Source organism: Rhinolophus sinicus, chromosome 16, assembly GCF_057876585.1.
Source record: "Rhinolophus sinicus isolate RSI-liver-muscle chromosome 16, RSI-T2T, whole genome shotgun sequence".
Taxonomy (NCBI): Eukaryota; Metazoa; Chordata; class Mammalia; order Chiroptera; family Rhinolophidae; genus Rhinolophus; species Rhinolophus sinicus.
This window is the reverse complement of record NC_142516.1, coordinates 8,196,447-8,214,954: the sequence shown is the minus strand read 5'-3', so window position 1 is coordinate 8,214,954 and position 18,508 is coordinate 8,196,447. Positions and strand designations below refer to the sequence as shown.

The 18,508-nt window shown below is 44.2% G+C and overlaps 1 protein-coding gene across 6 annotated transcripts in view; it reads left to right on the top strand.

Annotated features, from left to right (window-relative positions):
- Nucleotides 1–18,508, top strand: part of MVB12B (multivesicular body subunit 12B) — a 182,806-nt gene that overhangs the window by 29,734 nt on the left and 134,564 nt on the right. The window lies entirely within an intron of this gene.

The following is an 18,508-nucleotide window of genomic DNA, read 5'->3' as shown; positions in this document are numbered from 1 at the left end:
GCACCTTTCTCAACTTTTGCGGTCTGCATTTATAGTATTAAGAGGCTGTATGCATGAGGGATGGCGCATATCGGGAAGAGATGTGGCTGGAGGTGAGAATTGTGGGTAGTGAGCTGTGTTATTGAAAGATGGAGACCACTGAAGGGAAGAAAGAATCCATGAGATATCTCCAAGTCAGGCAGGTGAGACGGGAAGGAAGAATCTGTTCTGGTTCTTGAAGCAGGCGGAAGTCCAGGGGATGTCGCAACCAGACCTACTAATTAATTTGTTGATTATTTGTAAAGCAATTTTTTGTGTCAGTGACAGGTAATTGTTATTAACACATCGGTCTGTATCCTTCCAATTTTTTTTAATGAGTTTGCAAATGCTTATTTATATAATAGAGAAAGACTGTATAGTTTAGTGATCAAAAGCATAGACTCTGGAACCCTCTTACTTGGGTTCAAATCTTGGCTCTGCTGCATATGAGCTGTGTGACCTTGGTCACGCAAGCTGTGTGACCTTGGTCAAGATACTTTACATGTTAGTGCCTCAGTTTCATTGTCTCTAAAGTGGGGATTATTAACAGAACTTTCCTCATAGAATTGTGCTGAAGATTAAATGAGCTAATGTTCGTAAAGTGCTTAAAACAGTGCCTTGCATGAACGTGAGTGATGCAGCTTTTAGTTTATTGTTATTATTATTAACACATACGCTATACATAGTATTCCTTGACTTTCCTCTTTCCCTTAATAATATAGGTAGGAAATCTTTCTATGTCATGACATGTATATCAAACTCATTCTTTTTAATTGCTGTTTTCCCCCTGTATAGAAGCTTGTTAGATACTGCCCTGCTAATGAAAATTTAATTTTTTCTTTGGTCTTTGAAAAGCAATGCTGTGATAAGTATCCCTGTACCTATGTCTCTGGGTGTATGCTGATGGGTAAAAGGATATGTACATTTTAAATTTTAGTAGTTGCTATCAAGAGCTTTTCAAAATGCTTTACCAGTTTATAATTTTACCCTCATCCTTACCATCACTCTTTATTATCAGTCTTATTTTTATTTTTCCAAACTGGGACCTCATTGTATGAATTTTCAGTTCTGTTATTAGCAATGAGATTGAGCATCTCTTCATATTTATCGGTCATTTGTATATTTTCTATTAATTTGCTATTTTTATAGTTGGCTCATTTGGTTAGTGTTTTCTTATAGATTTGTAGGATTTCCTCATGTATTCTTTTTATTGACTCTGACTATTATATGTGTTACAAATATCTTTTTCTCAGTCCATCATTGTAACTTTGTTTATACTATCAAACTTTGTTGCTGTTTGTTCATTTTATCAAACTTTTTAGTTGTTAGTTTTTGAGTAGTCACATCTGTCAGTTTTTTTTGGTCTTACTGCTTTAAAACATATGTCTAGATGCTAAAACTACTAGGTAAAAGTTTTATGAGAAGTAGTATGTTTACATAGTATCAAAGTATCTCTCACAAAATGCTTATTAGTTACAAAAGAAGTGGGAAACTAAACAGATACCATCTTCAGCAAGTGACTGGTTAACATTACCGGTAATGAGACAAATAGATGTCATGTGCCTCTTGATATGATACACTGAAGAATACGGCATAAATAAACATATTAGTATATATATTCCATATATAGAAGAGAGAAAAGGAGAGAAAAAGCAAATGTGGTAAAATGTTAACATTTTCAACAATCTGGGTGAAGGGTAGTACACAGAAATTCTTTGTTATTTTTGTAACTTATCTCTAACTGTTAAATTATTTTAAAAAAATTTAATTAGAGAGACATGAAAACATCTGCCTACCCCAGAATTATAGAAATATTATCCTATATTTTTAGCTAATACTTCATCTTATTTTGTTCATTTGGCTTTTTAAACATCCAAGTTTTTATTTTAGAGTATAGTGTGGGGAGGGGTGCGGGGTGTCCACCTTTTTTCCCAAATTTGTAGCCACTTTCTGAGCACCATCTTCTACCCATTGGTTTGATGTGTTACTGTCTTCAGTAACCAGATCCCTGCATATATCACAGGTTTGTGTCTGGTTAAAAGCTTATTTCCTGCCCCAAAGATGGAACTCAGCAGCTTCTTTTCCGTTAGGGGTAGAGCATTTATGCACAAAGTGTAGTATGTGAGGCAAAAAAAAATAAGCTGTGTTGCCACCTCCTTCTGACCCCCGCTGACCTCCAGCCAAACCCCTCCCCCCAGTTGGGGGTGGGGGAAGGGGGAGAGCTGATCCTTGGAGCCTGCCCGGAATGCTGGTTCCGCCTTGCCTTCAGGGCTGGCATGTGAGGCCGGTAAACATTGCCTGTACCTACACCGCAGCAGGCCCAGGGCCAGGGGTATTAAAAGCACCCCAATTAGGTCAAACTGTACCACTAACAGCAAATCATGCCCTTAACATGCAACTCTGGCTTTTGTGCTTAAATCTAAATGCTACATTAGGACAGTGTTGCAACATCTTGCTTGTAGCTTCAGGCCTGTGGCATCAACTGACTAGGACACAGTCTGGTGACTACAGGGGGAATTCTGGTTGCAGAATGGTATTTGCTTGAGCCCAAAAAGGAGAATTTTCCAGACTATCCCTAGGTTCTATTCCTTTTCATTAATCTATTTATTCTACAGTAACACACTGTTTCCGTTATTGGTTCATATGGGGTTTTTTTGAAGTTTTAGCAGTTCCTTGATTTTCTAAAAATTGAGGTGAAATTCCTATAACAGAAAATTAACCGTTTTAAAGTGAACAATTCACTGGCATTTAGGACTTTCCCAATGTTGTGCGACCACCACCTCTGTGTAGTTCCAAAAGAGTCCCCCAGTCCCTGGTAACCCCCAATTTACCTTATTTCCCCGAATATAGGACTGGGTCTTATATTAATTTTTGCTCCAAAAGACACATTAGGGCTTGTATTCAGGGGATGTCTTATTTTTTCATATACAACAATCTACATTTATTCATTTCTTCATGTACAAAAATCTACATTTATTCAAATACAGTCATGTCATCTTCTTCTGGAACATCGTCATAACTCTCCAAACCCTGAATTCTGGCTTAAATTTCTTGCGACTCCATTTCCTGTATTAGCCTGCAATCTCTCATGTCCAGCAACAGAGCTCTCCTTAAATGAACACTTCTTGTCCAGGTAGCCTGCTCGTAGTGCATTGGCAACACAGTTGTCAGTGATTTTTATCCCATGAATTCTTCACCCAAGTCACGACCTCTTGCAGGCGAGGCTTCACAAAGTTTCCACGCTGATTTCTCTCCATTCTATTTTCAATGTAGTCATTGACTTCCATGCGCAAATGGTCCTTAACTAGCTTGTTTATTGCAATATCAAGAGTCTGGAGAGAGGCAGTCATTCCTGCAGGAATCATTATTTGATCTATTCTTCTCTCTGCAAGGAAGTTCTTCATGTCTTTAGCGCGGGGAGTGCTGGCTGAATCCCAGACTAGGAGACCTCTTAGGCAACCTCGCAAAACAAGTGGAAGCATTAAATCGACCCTCTTATAACTGCTTGTGTGCACCAGGCTTTTTCAGTTTCAAGAACATAAATGCCTGAAACACGTTCAATCTTACCTTTCTTGCCCTTAGTGATGATTAGAGATGGGGCTTTCTTTCCATCCAGATGAATTGCCAAAATACAGGTAACACGTGCACTTTCGTAACCAGTGGAGGGAATGTAGATTGACGAGGCCCCCCTCTGATCAATTGTCATTGGAGATCCTTGGCCCATACACACTGCAGTTTCATCCATAGCAATCATGTTGGAGAGTTGGTATTTAGAAAAGTCGATGCCATCAAAGGGACTTAGATGCAACTACACGTTTAATACCTTCAGTATCTTCCAGCTTGAACAGTATTGTCCATCTTCTTAGACAGTTCATATTGCTGAAGGAAGCCATCCAGTCAGTGTTGTGATGCTTTGAATTCTTCCGGGGATATTTCTAACTGTGGTGCCATTACAAGGGCAAATGCTGGACTATCAGCTCTGTGCACAACCAAAGCCTTTGCTCTCCTGTTAGCAATCCATTCACAGATGATGTCTTCCAGCCAGGAAATAATGGTTGCCGACCTGATCCACAACTTTCGCTTCTTAGCATTTCCCTCGTCCACCTGTTGACTGAAGTTATGGTACTCTGCTCGCCATGTTTGGACCATTGGAGAGCCAACTTTTTCTCTTTGCAGAAAGCCGTAAGATTCATGCCCCGGGAGTCCTCCACGATTCCTATCTTGTACTCAGCGGAATAGCTCTTTCTTTTTGCACTCATCTTGTCTGGGGGTCAAAATATTATTCCCTTTAAATCTACCATTAAATCAAGTATTAATTGAACACTTATGAGACAGGGGTGGCAACAAAAATGATGACAGTTAAGAATGATGGTCCACAAAAAAAGCGACAAAAAATTGCAGGCACCAAAATTCAGAAAATGTTTCTTTATTTCACACGAGTGCATTAAGTACATCCATTATGACACATGACATATTGAATTATGAAGATTCATATTAGGCACAACCACGTTTGTTTGTTATCAAGTGCCCACGTTATTCAAGTGTTGCATCTGTACTACGGTTGGTCATTCGGCAATAGGTCTCGGGTTCATCTGTTTACATAGGCGTTTACCTCTTGTCCAAAGGTGCCCGCTTGGGTATTTACAAATACTTAGTTATAATTTATATTATCATTTAAGTATTAATGTCAATAATATTATTTATATTTAATTACATATTAATATTATTATTTTATAATTGAATGCGTCCGTCGTGTGTTGCAACGGAAGTATTAAATGCGTCTGTCTGACTGACGATCTTAACTGGCACTTATTTTTGGGGTAGGGCTTATATTATGAGCGTCCTGAAAAATCATTCTAGTTCTTGTTTTCTTTCACTCTGCATAATGTTTTCAAAACATGTTTTGATATCTAATAGAGCAATTGCCTTCCTTTTTTTCTCTTTTTCAAAAAATTGTGCTTTTTTTGCCATTAGTATATCTTCTTCGGGTGTGCGTTCAAGTTTTTTGCCCATTTTTATTGGGTTGATTATCATACACTTTGAAGAGTTCTTTGTATATTTTAAATACAAATCCTTTGTTGGATATATGTTTTGCAAATATTTTCTCCCAGTCTGTAGCTTGCCTTTTCATTATCTTAACAGTATTTTTGAAAAGCAAGAGTTTTAAAGCTTGATGAAGTTCAAACGCTTGTGTACCCCAGGATTAGCTGTTCATAACGGTTCCCTACCTTTGTAATATCTCTAGGACCTGGAGGGTAGCCTCCCCTTCAGTCCCAATAATGATCATTGGTGTCATCTCTCTTCTTTCCTCCTCAGGCTTCCTAGACATTTTTTCAGTTTTTTATTTTCTCAAAGAACCAGCTTTTGGTCTTACTTATTTTCCTGTTTTCTATTTGACTGTTTCCTCTTTATTATTTCCTTTCTTCTGCTTACTTTGGGTTTAATGTTCTGGTTTTTTAAGGTGGAATTTTTGGTTATTAATTTGAGACCTCTCCATTTCTAACATAAGCATTTAATGTTATGAATTTCCCTTTAAACTATGCACTAGCAGCTTCCCTCAGTTTTTTGGTTTTTTTTATGTTGTGTTTAATTTTGATTCAATTCACAATATGGTGTAATTTCCCGTTTGATTTCTTCTTTGACCCATGGGTTATTTAGATGTATGTGTCTCACTTCCATGTATTTGGGGATTTTCTAGATATATTTCTGTTACTGACATCTTATTTAATTCTGCGTCATCGGAGAACAAACTCAGTTTTATGGCCTCAAATAGAAATCGGCAAACTTTTTCTGTAAAGGTCCAGATAGTAAATATTTTCAGCTTTGTGGGCCACATGTGGTTTCTACTGCATATTGATGCTTTTAACCCTTACAAATACAGAAACCATTTGTATATTCATAGGCTATATGCAAACAGGCTACAGGCCGACTTTGGCCTGTGGACTGTAGTTCATCAGCACCAGCTTGGACATGTACACCTGAAAAGAATGTATGTTCTGCTGCTGTTGAAGTTAGAAAGTTTCTGGGCATTATTGAAACAGTTCTTCTCCTCTCCTCTCTCTGAGGTTCTAATTACATGTATATTAGACCACTTGATAGTGTCCCAGAGCTCAACTAGCTAAACAAACCCACAGAAGGAAATAAAGATAACAGGAGAAATAGATCTAAGGGAGAGTTGTTAAATGAGCATTGATTCTTTGTAAAAAGCAAAATAGATAAACTTCTGGCAACTATCATAGTAGAAGGAAAGAAAATAAATATAAGCAGAATTTAGATTGAGAAAAGGACAGTAAAGGGTATAAGGAGATTTGAAAATTATAAGAGAATTTGACGTATATGCACAGCTCTTATGTGTAGCCCTAGTGACTAAAATGGAAAATCTTGATGAATTAGGTCATTGCTCCTGCTGTTTAAGAAGAAGAAATCCAATACCAAACCTGTATCAAAGGATGAAATGGGAAAAGTCATTAGAGAACCAGTTCCAACAAAAGCACTAGGCCCAAATTGTCTTAAGGTAGCATTCCCTGAAATTGTCGGGGAACAGGTAACTCCCACATTCTGTCAACTGTCTTAAAGCTTTCAGAAAAGATGGGAAGCTGCTTAGTTTGTTTAGAGGAAAGCTAACTTTTACAAAAATATGTTTTTCTCATGTCCAACAGCCTCACTGAATTCTTTTATTCTTTCTAATCCCAAGCCCCCCCCACCCTACCCGGGTGTCTTGGCTGTTTCATGACCCTTTGGATCATGGTTTAGGATGACAAGTCTGTAAGGTTTATGTGATAGGACGTTATGTGATTGCAGATTCCATGGTATTTGCAAAGAGGGCCAGATGAGAGGGGAAGGGTTTAAGCAGGGATTGACCTGTTGACTAAGCAAATATTCAATAATTCTCTTCTCCAGTCTCCTTTGTTACGGCTTATGGAATTGTTGCCCAGTGCATCTCCCTAACTCCATTCTAACCTTCCTACATTATTGCCAGTGGAAACTTTCTAAAAGTTCAGATTACTCACCTGCTTAGAATTGTCCTCTGGCTCTCTGTTTTTAGATTGAAAGGCAAATTCATCGTTTTACTAACTACGGAATGTTTAGCAGCTAGCACTCAGGAGGTGTTTATCAAAGGCATGGACTTCACTGGAATCTAAGACTTACTCTGATTTGCCATTCCCTACCTTTCTAGCCCTCATCCTGTCCCCTTGAATTCTATATAGTTCTTCAAATGTGTTCTTCCCATGCCTGCCTCTGTGCCACACCCCAGGTCCTCTCCCTGTGGAACGCTGTTCCAGCTCTTTGAGTTGTGATCAAGCGTTTACTTTGCTCTATTACAGCTCTTACCACTCTTTAACTCGCGTTTCCAGCAAGCCTGCATCTCTGACTGCATCGTGAGGCCCCTGGAACGGTGTCTTTCACAGAGCTTTACCTCCAGTACCCAGCACGGAGCCTGGTGCATAGTGCACCACCGGGCATGCCGAGTACGGTTATTGAAATGAATTAGCTGGCTCCTTTCTGTTTTGCCTTTCTGTGTCTGGGATATTGGATGCCAACATCCAGCTAAGTTATGTTTGTGTTAAACATGAATTGAAATGCAATTACCGCTGGCAGTGTGGTTTGAGAGCTGAGTAAGAGAGTAAATAAGAAGGGCGACTTAGTCACAAGTGCAGTTCATCTCCTTTGCTTCTTGCCTCCTGTCATTGAGCATGACTCATGAGCTCGTGAGTTCAACTTGTCTTCTCTTAAATCCCATCACATTAACTCTTCCTGCCCTCCTTGTCTTGCTGGGTTTTCAGGGCCCCTGTGTTAAAGGCAGCCAGAAGCCCCGAGTCTGGCCCATGTCTGAGGTGGCTGGCTCCAGCAGGAAGCTGCACTACCCACTCTGGTGGTGTGTGTGGAGAGCTTGGGCAGAGGTGGGGCCAGCCACCTGGGGCAGCGGGAGCCTGCCGGCCAGGGGCCGTCCTCAAGGGGAGGCCACGCAAGGTCAGGGTCCAGGGTCCATGCGTTTTCTCCTAATCCCTGGTCTGGCTTTCACTGTTTTCTTAACCCTATCCTGCTAGGGCCCCAGCTAAGGCAGCCCCGTGCCGTCTGTCACCGATGCGGCCTCCTGATCTTAGACCCCTTTTGTTTTCATAGCTTTAAGAATTGCATTCAGAAATCATGGCCGAAAATTGGGCCTGCCATGAGGTCAGTTGATTGGTTTGATAGAAGAACTTCCTTCTTGTTCTTCAGAAGGCACTTTGAGGTCTTGGAGTCTCAACGTTGGGGGTCTCCAGAATCTTTCAGACCGGTGCCCTTGCTTGTTAGTGAGCATTTCTGTAGCCTCGCTCAGTCCGCTGGCATGCTCCCTTGCTTACGCCCATCTCCTGGGCTCAGAGGAGATTTCCTCAAGCTTTAGAGATGGAACAGAGGAAGAGAAGCATTCATTTATTCGCAGGTTCTGTGCAGGCCCTGGGAATCACGAATGTCAGATGTAGCCGCTGCCTTCGTGTAATTTACAGACCCAGACAAAAGGGAGAAAGTGAGAAAAAAGGTGTCAAAGGGCGGAGCTCCTTCGGGTTGGGTGGCTCTCTTGCTTCCCAAGAGCAGGCCTCCCAGGTGAGTGCCCATTTCCACTTCTTCCTCCCTGGGTTCTTGATTGTTAATCCCTCTCTTGTGTAAATCCCTTTGTTCTCTCGCCTTCTCTGCCTCCTTCCTCTCCACATAAACCTGCTGCTGTGCCCTCTGTTCCTAAAAATAAACAGATGCGGCCACCTCCTCCCTGTCACTTCACCAGCCTCTTGAGCACCGTCTTTATAAGCCCTTCTTACCCGCGGGTGTTTCTTCTTGTCATCTTCTCTTCATTATTTCCACTCACCCCTTAGCTCCTAACTCAGTAGCTTTTTCCTAATTGTTATTCTTCTTGACCTTGTCTCAACTTTGGACGCCATTGACCAATTTCTTCCTTCCTTAATATATTCATTTTCTGAATACAGAACTAACACACGCTCATTGTAGACAATTTAGAAGATATAGAAAAGTACAAGAAAGAAAGTAAAAGTGACTCATATCCTACCACTAGAGGAAAAATGCTGTTAACATTTTGACATACATATATCCTTTTAATTGTGTGTGTGTGTGTGTATTGTAGCAATAATGGAATTCTTTTGTATGTACTGTTTCATAACCATGCTTACTTAGTATTGCATTATATTTTCTTATTGTATTATTGCAGCATTTTCTTAGGTCATCAGATAGTCTTCTCTAGTCCTTCTTTCTTAAAACACTCTTATTCCTTAAATGTGATTCACCTATTTGCCACCCATTCTCCAGTCTCCCCTTCTATGGTGATCTCTCCCACACCCAGCATACCCCCAGGCCCCAGCCTTTCCCTGGGCTCTCCTCCAGCCTGGGTCCCAGCCACGCTGGAGCCGAGCTGCCACCCTCCCACAGATAGTCTGTGCTCAGCCTCTCCTTCGCCAGGCCCACGCTTCCACTTGCCTGGTAGACAAGCCCACATATGGTGGCTGGCTGACACTCAACTGGAATATTCCCAAAGGGAGGCCAGATTCCTCCTGGGGCTCCTCTGCCTGTCCCCCTCCTACAGCCTGTTAGGTAGTTTCTTGATTCTGCCTCTGCTTCATGTTTTGCAACCTCCTTCTCTGTCTGCTGCCACCCCAGCTCAGGTGCTCCCTGTTCTGGTCCCACGTCGCCTTTTCCAGGAAACTCAGTCCCTCCCTTCTCAGCACTAGGTTTTCTCCTTTAAGCACCACGCTTAGAATTCTTCCTCCTGCTCCCAGTTCCACAGATGCTCCCTCTACCCCAAGGGTGAGGCCTAACTCTCCTCTCGCGCCCTGCACTGGCCACAGTCCAGCCAGCCCAGCTCTTCCCACGTGTGGCTTTTCTGACCCTGCCTCTTCCAAGGGCGTGCCTGCTGCTCTTCCTAAGCTTCGTTCCTGCCTGTGGATGCTTTCTGGTGCTTCCCACCTAAGGCTGCCTTTGTTCTGCCCTTCCTGTCCTCTCCTGCGCCCTGAGGTGCTTTGGTATCTCTGAACTCTTAGCCCTTGTGCTCCTTAGGGTACTCAGGTAGGCCCGCCGGGGCTCCCAGTAACGCCCAGCCTGTGCTGTGTCCGCCCCGTGCTAGCTGCCCCAGCACGCAGCATTTAATTCGCACAATGACCCTGTCAAATTACATTATAATCTTATTTTACAAATAAGAAAATAGGGCCTCAGGGAGCTCTGCTGCTCCTCTTGTGATCACACAACAGGTGTGCATGGCTGAGATCAAACCTAGGTCACCTGCCTCTGCATTGTACCCTCACCGTACCTGTTGGCCTGACTCAGATTTGTGTGTGCTGAAGTGTGCGGGGCAGTGCTTTCCATATCGTGAGTGCTTAGTAAATATTTGCTGAAAGAAAAGGAAAGATTTGTGGCTTGAAGACATCAGTTGCACCCGAGAGATGACTGCACATGCAGGGGGAAGTCTCTATGTAAAGCCAGGTCAGCTTGCGTCCCCGGCATGGGAGGGAAGCAGTGCTTCTGATAACGCTAATACCAATATTTACTGTTGACTAAGTGATTACTACTGTATGCTGGGTGCTAGGCAAAGCACTGTATTTGCATTGTCTCTTTCAATTATTGCTACGACTGTGTGAGATAGAACCTACCATCTCCATTGACAGAGGCAGAGACTGAGGCTCAGAGAGGTTGAGGCACTCAGCCAAGGTCGCACAGCTACTAAGTGGTGAAGTCAGGATCTGAATTCACATCTTTCCAGTACCAAAGCTGGTGTTTTAACCTGCTGTATTGTCCTGCTGCCCTGGTCCAGGAGAGTAGGTATTGGGCAGTATGAGGCATGGATTATCCCAGAGTCCAGCCAGGAAAGGACTGCGAAACACTGGCCATGGTTAGCAGAGACAGCGAGAAGGCCGTCTGCAGGACGAGCTGTGCACAGCTGCTTCTGTTTTCTTTCCTTCTTTGCTCAGCAGACATGTCTTCTGTCATGAAGTTCTCCTCTCTTACTCCCAGGATCTGGAGAGAGTATCAGTGAACCCTGCCGTTATTTTATGTATTTATTTATTTACTTAAAAATATCTTTATGACATTCTAAAACTTGTAAAAACTCATTTCAGAAAATCCAAATCATGCAGAATTATATAAACTAAAGAGTGAAAATATTACCTTTCCTCTAATCCTACACATTACTAACAGGTTAGAAGTAGCCTTCTAGACTTGTTTTTTTTCTTTTTGCTAAAAACTGTATTTATTTTTAATTAAATAAGGAGTACAAAAATCTTCTTACCTTAAAAACTCAAATAACATGGCCAAAGCTCAAGTACCTTTCAACCACACCCCTAATTTCTACTGGCCACTGTCAACCGTTTGCCTTTTTCTTCCTTTTGCCTCTATATTTGCATATGTAAATGACTTATAGAAGTAAATCGTAACTTGTACTTTTAATATCAGTTAGATCTTGCAGTAAGCTCTTGCTTTATTTTTACTGAACGATGCACATGTTATTTAGATCTTTCTAGATGCGTGGGTATAGGTCTAACATGTTCTCAGTCCCTGGTGTGTGGTGTTCCATGTAGGCTGAATGCACTACGCCAGCATTTTCCTGCTGCTCAACTTTTAGTTTTGTTCTCGTTTTTCACTAAATAAAGCTTTAGTGCATGCCTCCTGGTTCGGGTTGCCAGATTTAGCAAATAAAAATACAGGATGCCCAGTTAAATCTGAAAGTTTTGAAATTTTCTTAAATTTGAAAAAAATTATTCGTTGTTTACCTGAAATTCTAATTTAACTGGGTGTCCTGTGTTTTCTCTGGCAACCCTCTTCCTTGTGCACATTTGCAAGGGTTTGAAAGCCCACCCTTATTATTATTATTCTTTTAAGTCTCGCCGATTTTTTTAATCAAATAATTGTATTACAAAACATTTATATGGTTTTGTCCATATTAAAGAAGGTTTAATGCAAGAAGCCGAGGGGAAAGAAGATCCTGAAAGAAGAGAGTGTACTTCTGGTTGGTACCATGAGGGAGGCTTGGCAGGACCCAAGTGATGAGAACCTTCCACGTGATGAGATTCGAGAGGGAGCAACAGGAGCAAAGCCAGAGAGGCGGGAAGTCACCAGGCAGGTTTAGGAAAGACAAGTGTGAGGGGTGGTGCAGTGTCACAGAGGCCCAGGGAGGAGTGAGGCCCAACCAGGAGTGGGTGGTCAGTGTCCCCGAAATGCGCAGGACTGAGGGAGACCCAGCAGTCCCAGGGACAGAGACACCCATTCATTTCTTCTGCTAAAAAAAGTTAGACGTTTTCAGCCCAAGATCCGTGGCTGACTTGAGCTCTCCATTCGGGATGTAAAATGATATGAGGATGTGAATGAAATCGTATCCCCCCCAAAAAAACAGCCTAGAGTTTTTCCACTGGTCGCCGGATAAGTCAAATGGCTCTTTTCACTGTAGGGATCATTTAGGGCACACCTCCTGTTAGGAGTCTAGAGGGTGGTTACTTAGACTCCCTGCCTCCTTGCTGTGCCCACGCTGCTCCGATTAAAGAGTTTACGTCGCTCCATGGTTGGCCACTGTCTGACCTGGGCATGTGTGTGTTTCCACAGTGCATGAGCTAAGCCATCAAGGACCCTTTGAACTTCATTCTTATTCAGAGTGTCAACCAGATATTTCCTTTGGACTGTCTGCAGAGTTTCCTGGCCCCTTTGATTGCTTTCTGTCTGCCAAATACATCTTTGAATTGTGGGTGGGCTCTCTTAAAACACCAGGGTGTGAACAGGTTGAAGAATCTGGTGGGTTAGCTGTCGTGTCTTTCAAGAGCGTCTTGTCGGGCAAGAAGCGCTGTGTTCTGACCCGGAAGAACTCTGACAGCTCCAAGGATCTACTGCACAGCCCTCTCCAGGCAGCTTAGATGGGTAGCCGATTTACGAACTGGTTTTCAGGTTTCAATCCAAATCTTCCTTTCTCACCTCATCAAATGAAGTATTTTAAATTGTTGTTTTTCTTATTATAAAAACCAGATAGAGTCAACAGGTACAAGCTTCCAGGTATAAAATAATTAAGTCATGGGGATGTAACGTACAGCATTGTGTGTCTGTCATTGCCTTTGTATATGACCTGTTATTTCTCTACAAGTGTTAAAGGTGGTTTCTTTATCCCAAATTTGGTGGGATTCTCTGTGGTTTTGCTTCGTGGCGAGACTTTTTCATTCTCTGTACTTGAGTACTCAGGACCTCATTAATATGGAGGCTCAGTTCTCTTCCATTTTTTTTTGTTGTTGTTGTTAAGATTTTATTGGGGAAGGGGAACAGGACTTTATTGGAGAACAGTGTGTACTTCCAGGACTTTTTTCCATGTCAAGTTGTTGTCCTTTCAGTCTTAGTTGTGGAGGGCGCAGCTCAGCTCCAGGTCCAGTTGCCGTTGCTAGTTGCAGGGGGCGCAGCCCACCATCCCTTGCGGGAGTCGAACCAGCAACCTTATGGTTGAGAGGACACGCTCCAACCAACTGAGCCATCTGGGAGGCAGCTCAGCTCAAGGTGCCGTGTTCAATCTTAGTTGCAGGGGGCAGAGCCCACCATCCCTTACGGGACTCGAGGAATTGAACTGGCAACCTTGTGGTTGAGAGCCCACTGGCCCATGTGGGAATCGAACCAGCAGCCTTCGGAGTTAGGAGCATGGAGCTCTAACCGCCTCAGCCACCAGGCTGGCCTGTCTTCCATTTTTTATTTTTCCTTCTGGAAATTACATTAGTTGAATGCTGCATTGATCCTATAGCTTATCTATAACTTTTATATTTCTAGGCTCTTTGTATTGTTCCTAAATTGTTCCTTTTAAAAACATTTTCATGCTCTTCCATTCTTGTTTGGTGGATGCAATATGTTCCCTCATCCCTCTGAGAATATTAATTGTAGGTTTGGTTGTTTGCTCCTTAGCTTTCATTGTTTCCTCATGTTATCTGTGCTACCTCCCACTTTTCCTTTTTCTAATTCGGGCCCTGGCTGTCGTATTTGGGACTTGGCCGCAGTGCCTGCTGATCCTTGTTGTTCGCTTATATTTCGGAGTGAGGAGAGCCAGCTGGTGGGGTTGGATCTGTGGGGTGGGTTTCACAGGGTGAAGGGTGATGCAGTAGGACTGAGCTTCTGTAGCAGGAGACCTCCAAAGTCTACTCTCTGGCGCGCTTTAGTTTCTCCAGAGACGTCTCCTTCACTGTCCGGCATTTAGGGGGTTCAGCTGGCTGTCGAGGTGCCAGAAGCAGGGACGAGGGTGAACCTGGTAGTGGCAGGGAAGGGGGCCCACCATTCAGTGTGCATAGTTAACCCCGTTTTCACTCTGGAGCCTCACTTCCTCCATCACCTCCTTCCCCATCAACCAGGCTGGTGTTCTGGAGTCCTGAGCCTTCCTGGTTCCCTTTTCTGCAGAAAACACATCCGCGGGTGGGGATCTGGGAGTCTAACTGCTTTGTTTGTAGAGCTTGTTCCAGTCTGCCTTGTCAGCCCTGAATCCACCCACCTCCACTCCCACCACGCCCTCCGCACCCGCCCTGCCTTCCACCCCGGGGTCCATGGTATCTGGTGGCCTTCGGCCCTGCCGCCCTGAGGGGTGAATCATTAGCCCCTCCAGGCCTTTAAATGTCATCCCCTCCGCTCTGCTCAGCTGTACCTCCCACTTTCCACACTGCCAGACATTTGTTGGCATCTCTCTTGTGTTGTATGCCTCTCTTGCTCCTTATTTTAGCGGGTTTATGCTTTCTCCACTTGATTGTCATTTTAGAAGAATATCAACAGAGAAGAGAGAGAAACCCATGTGTTCAATCTGCTCCTCCTTAGAGGCGACTCTTGAACCCAAGGAGATGCCAGAGAGGGATGGTATGAGTGTGTGTGTGTGTGTGTGTGAAGAGGGAGTGTGTGTGTGTGCCTATGTGAAGGTGTGTGTGAGGGTATGTATATGAGTGTGTGTGTGTATGTGTGTGAATGTGAATATGTACGTGTGTGAGTATGAATGTGTGTGTATGTGTGAGTGTGTATGTGCGAGTGAGTGTGAGTGTAAAGCCCTGTAACACACGCTCTAGGGGCACTGCCGACAGCCGTGGCATTGATCGTACTCCAGTCATCTGGGAAAGAAAGTAGGCACAAGAAAGATAACCAAAAAAATAAGTGGCCCAATTGTTGAAATGTGTAAGTGGCCTCACAGAGTGCTGATTTTGAGGGAACACCCTCCACTCAAGGTATTAAATCCTGAAAGTTCCATTTTTAAAAATTCTGCTTACCTTCCTTGGGTGGCGAGCGGGGTCTGTGGCTTTTCACATCTCGTGTCTGATTGAATGGCTGCTGCTTTCCTTCCTTCCTTCCACGAGGTCTGATTGAGCCCATATGCACTGGGGCTAAATGGCAATCAGAACAGGAGCCGCCCTTGTGGATAACAGAGGCCGGTAAATGTTAATCTCCCAAGCATGTGATTTGTGTTTGGGGACCAGATCTAGTCCCAAAGATGGGTTAGGAACCCCAGAAGGCCGGAGGCTGGAGCTGGGCCCCCCTGTGACAATTGAGGACGTTTGAATCCTGATGTAGCAGGACATCGTTTTCAATATTTGTTTCAATGTATGTCCTCGTTTTTAGTTTAGAATGTTAGCACTGGCTTTGCGGGTGCTCCCTGGTGAGCGTTGAGGTAGGCACTTTGCACACACATCATCTCCTCTAACCCCACAGGGCCCTCGGGAGAAGCCCCCCACCCACACTTCCCATCTCGGGATCGGAGACTGGCTGCCGGGGTCACCTGGTCAGAGTTTAGACGAGAACTTCTGTAGGGGCGCCCCGTGCAGATACGCGCATCACACGTAATTAATCTTATAGGTCGTTAGCTCCTCTTAGCCCATCTATCTTGGGGTGGGAAGCATTTGGGTTTGGGTTAGTAAGCACCTTTATGTGACTGGATTGGAAAGAAGCTTCTGGGTACAATGTCAATATTGCTACAGGGGCAAGGCTGGGAATGCCAGGTCTTGTTACCCCCAGGCACTTCCTTGTGCTTTCATCAGTGCTCCTGATGAAACAGAACCCAGGGCCTGCTCCTCCCTGCTCCGGTTCATGGAGCCCCTCGGGGCCCACGCTTTGGGCCCTGTGCATTCTGTGTGCACGCGCACACACACAGTCTCTCTTCCTTCCTCGCCTTCCCTTGGCTGGGGTTGGAGGGCATTACGCATTTTTACTTCATTGCAAACGAGTTGTGGCCTCAGGGCAAAGTTGGGCCTTTGGTTGTCCGGTTATCTGCTTCTCATACCCGGGCTGGAGAGTAACTGCCGGGACAGAGAGGCCCTGTGAGGAGGGCAGCCCGACTGCCCTCATTATTCCTGCACTGGCCGCTTTGTCAGGTCAAGGTGTCTTCTCACTCAGAAAAAGGAACATTCTAGCAATGGTGAGAGGAGGAAATCGTTATTTTCAAACCCTGGAAACAGTAGCTCTGATTTAGGCTGCACACCACCCCTCAGTGGAATTTCCAAATATCCAGGGATCCCTTCTGAACCCCCTTCCTTTCTGGTGGAAGGTCAGAGACACAGCTTCTTCCTCCTGAGGTCCCAGCCTCTGGTTCCACAGACTTCGAGTGTTCTGCATACTATTTTTTTAATGCATCAAAAATAATGCATTTATTATAGAGAAACCACAAAGATTCCCTTATTTCTTTGTTCCTATAGCATTTTTTATTTTCACAATTTAGTGGTTCAGAAATTGGGATGCATCTTAACATTGATTGTCCATTTTGATATGATACTATTTCTTTTTTTCCTGAAGGCGTTTTCTGCAAGTCCACAGGTGATTCCCAAGTGACTACACCCTAGAATTGAGGAAATACACTAAACGTAGAGTTTGGAAAACAAAAAATCTTTCAAAACATGGAATCCATGGGAGGAAACAAACAAAAGGGATCCTTGGTGGTGGAGAGTTGGGGCCACTGCCTTAAATCTCATGTTTTCCAGGAAACTTTATGTATGAACATTATGGGGGGAAATGCTGATGAGGTCTGATCCTGTTCCATTGTGTTTCTTTCTGTGGGGGTGACATACTTGGAGAGGACGGTTCCTGAAATTACCCCCATACCAATCCTCCTTCAGATTTCAGGTCAAACATATTTGCATATTTAACACAAGGGCCTTTCTTCTCCCTTTGTTACATTTGCTCATTTATAATTGTTGGATTTGGGAGGGGGGGGAAAGCATTTTTGTTTTGCCGATTGGCCTGTGGGCTTTTCTGAGGCAGCCTCAGAGAATGCAGCTGTGGGGGGCCCTGGGAATTTCCTGGCGGAGCAGCCCCCATACGTCCCTGGCCTGTCCATGTGACAGAGGCAATTGGGGTGCTGTGAGCAGGTACATGGGATGGGGCTGAATCCAGGCAGTTTTTTGTGTAAAGAGTAGAGGTGCTTTCAGCACTTTGCCAGCGTGGCCGGGAGCTTGTCAGATCAAGGACTGCATCCCAACGTCTGAACCTCACAAGGACGGCTGGGGAGACAGCAGCGCGCAGGCTGTTGGAAGACCCTTCAGAGTTCACCCCGCATGGGGTGCTATTCCCTCAGCCTTCCCAGTGTGCCCCCTCAGGGTGCCAGCCAAGGTGTGGAAGGTTGATTAATCATCGGAGAATGCTGTCACCTTAGGCCTGCCGAGTGACAAAGCAGACCAAGCCCCGACAGCCATTCATAGCGCAGTGTGGAAGAAGTGGGGGACACCGCCCTCACCCAGTCTTTTCTCTCCTCTTCGCTGGCCTCACTGTAAACTCTTTCCCACGATGCGTGAACCTTCACACTAATACCCCGCACCCCGCAGCCCGGTGCACAGGCACCTTAAGACTCCAATCAAGGCTGGCTTCATCCTTGAATACTTCTTAGGGCAAAATTTCTACCGGTGTACACGAGCAAATGGCTTCCTAGTGAGACTATAAACAAGTACCTGAATCTTTTTTAATTTTTGTATCATGATACAGTTTCTGATCTTGAGTACCACTCGCAGAGCTTGTACCAAGAAGACACAGTGAGGAGCGAAATTTCCTGACACCTGCTCCCAGACCCCAGTAGAGCCCCGGCACCCTGGCTGGCCCCAGGGTCCCGGAGCAGGCAGCCGTGTCAGTCTCTACACAGGCGATGCCCCTCTCAGGTAGCATTTCACACCCCATTGGACTTTTTTCTGCACCCCGTACCATCCCCCGAGTAAGTGGTAATGAGCAACTTAATGTGCTGACTTATCCAATCCCTTCTTGGTCCATTACAACAAAAGTTGCTCTTTTCTCATTAGAACCACTTTTGTCAGGACGTCTTTAATCAATGGTATCCCCAGGGACAATATTTTTAGAAGTTGTATTTTTCACACATTCTCCCTTTTCCCCTTTTGGAAAATCTCTTCCCAGGGCCTAGTGAAATAAACTAATGAGATGCCATGAGAGTTCGGGCCAGTGTTAATTGGCACAGGTACGAAGAAGCTGCTGGCGCACACCTCTGTTCCATCCTGCCTTACCTGCAGCCCTTCTCTCTGTCTCTTTGATG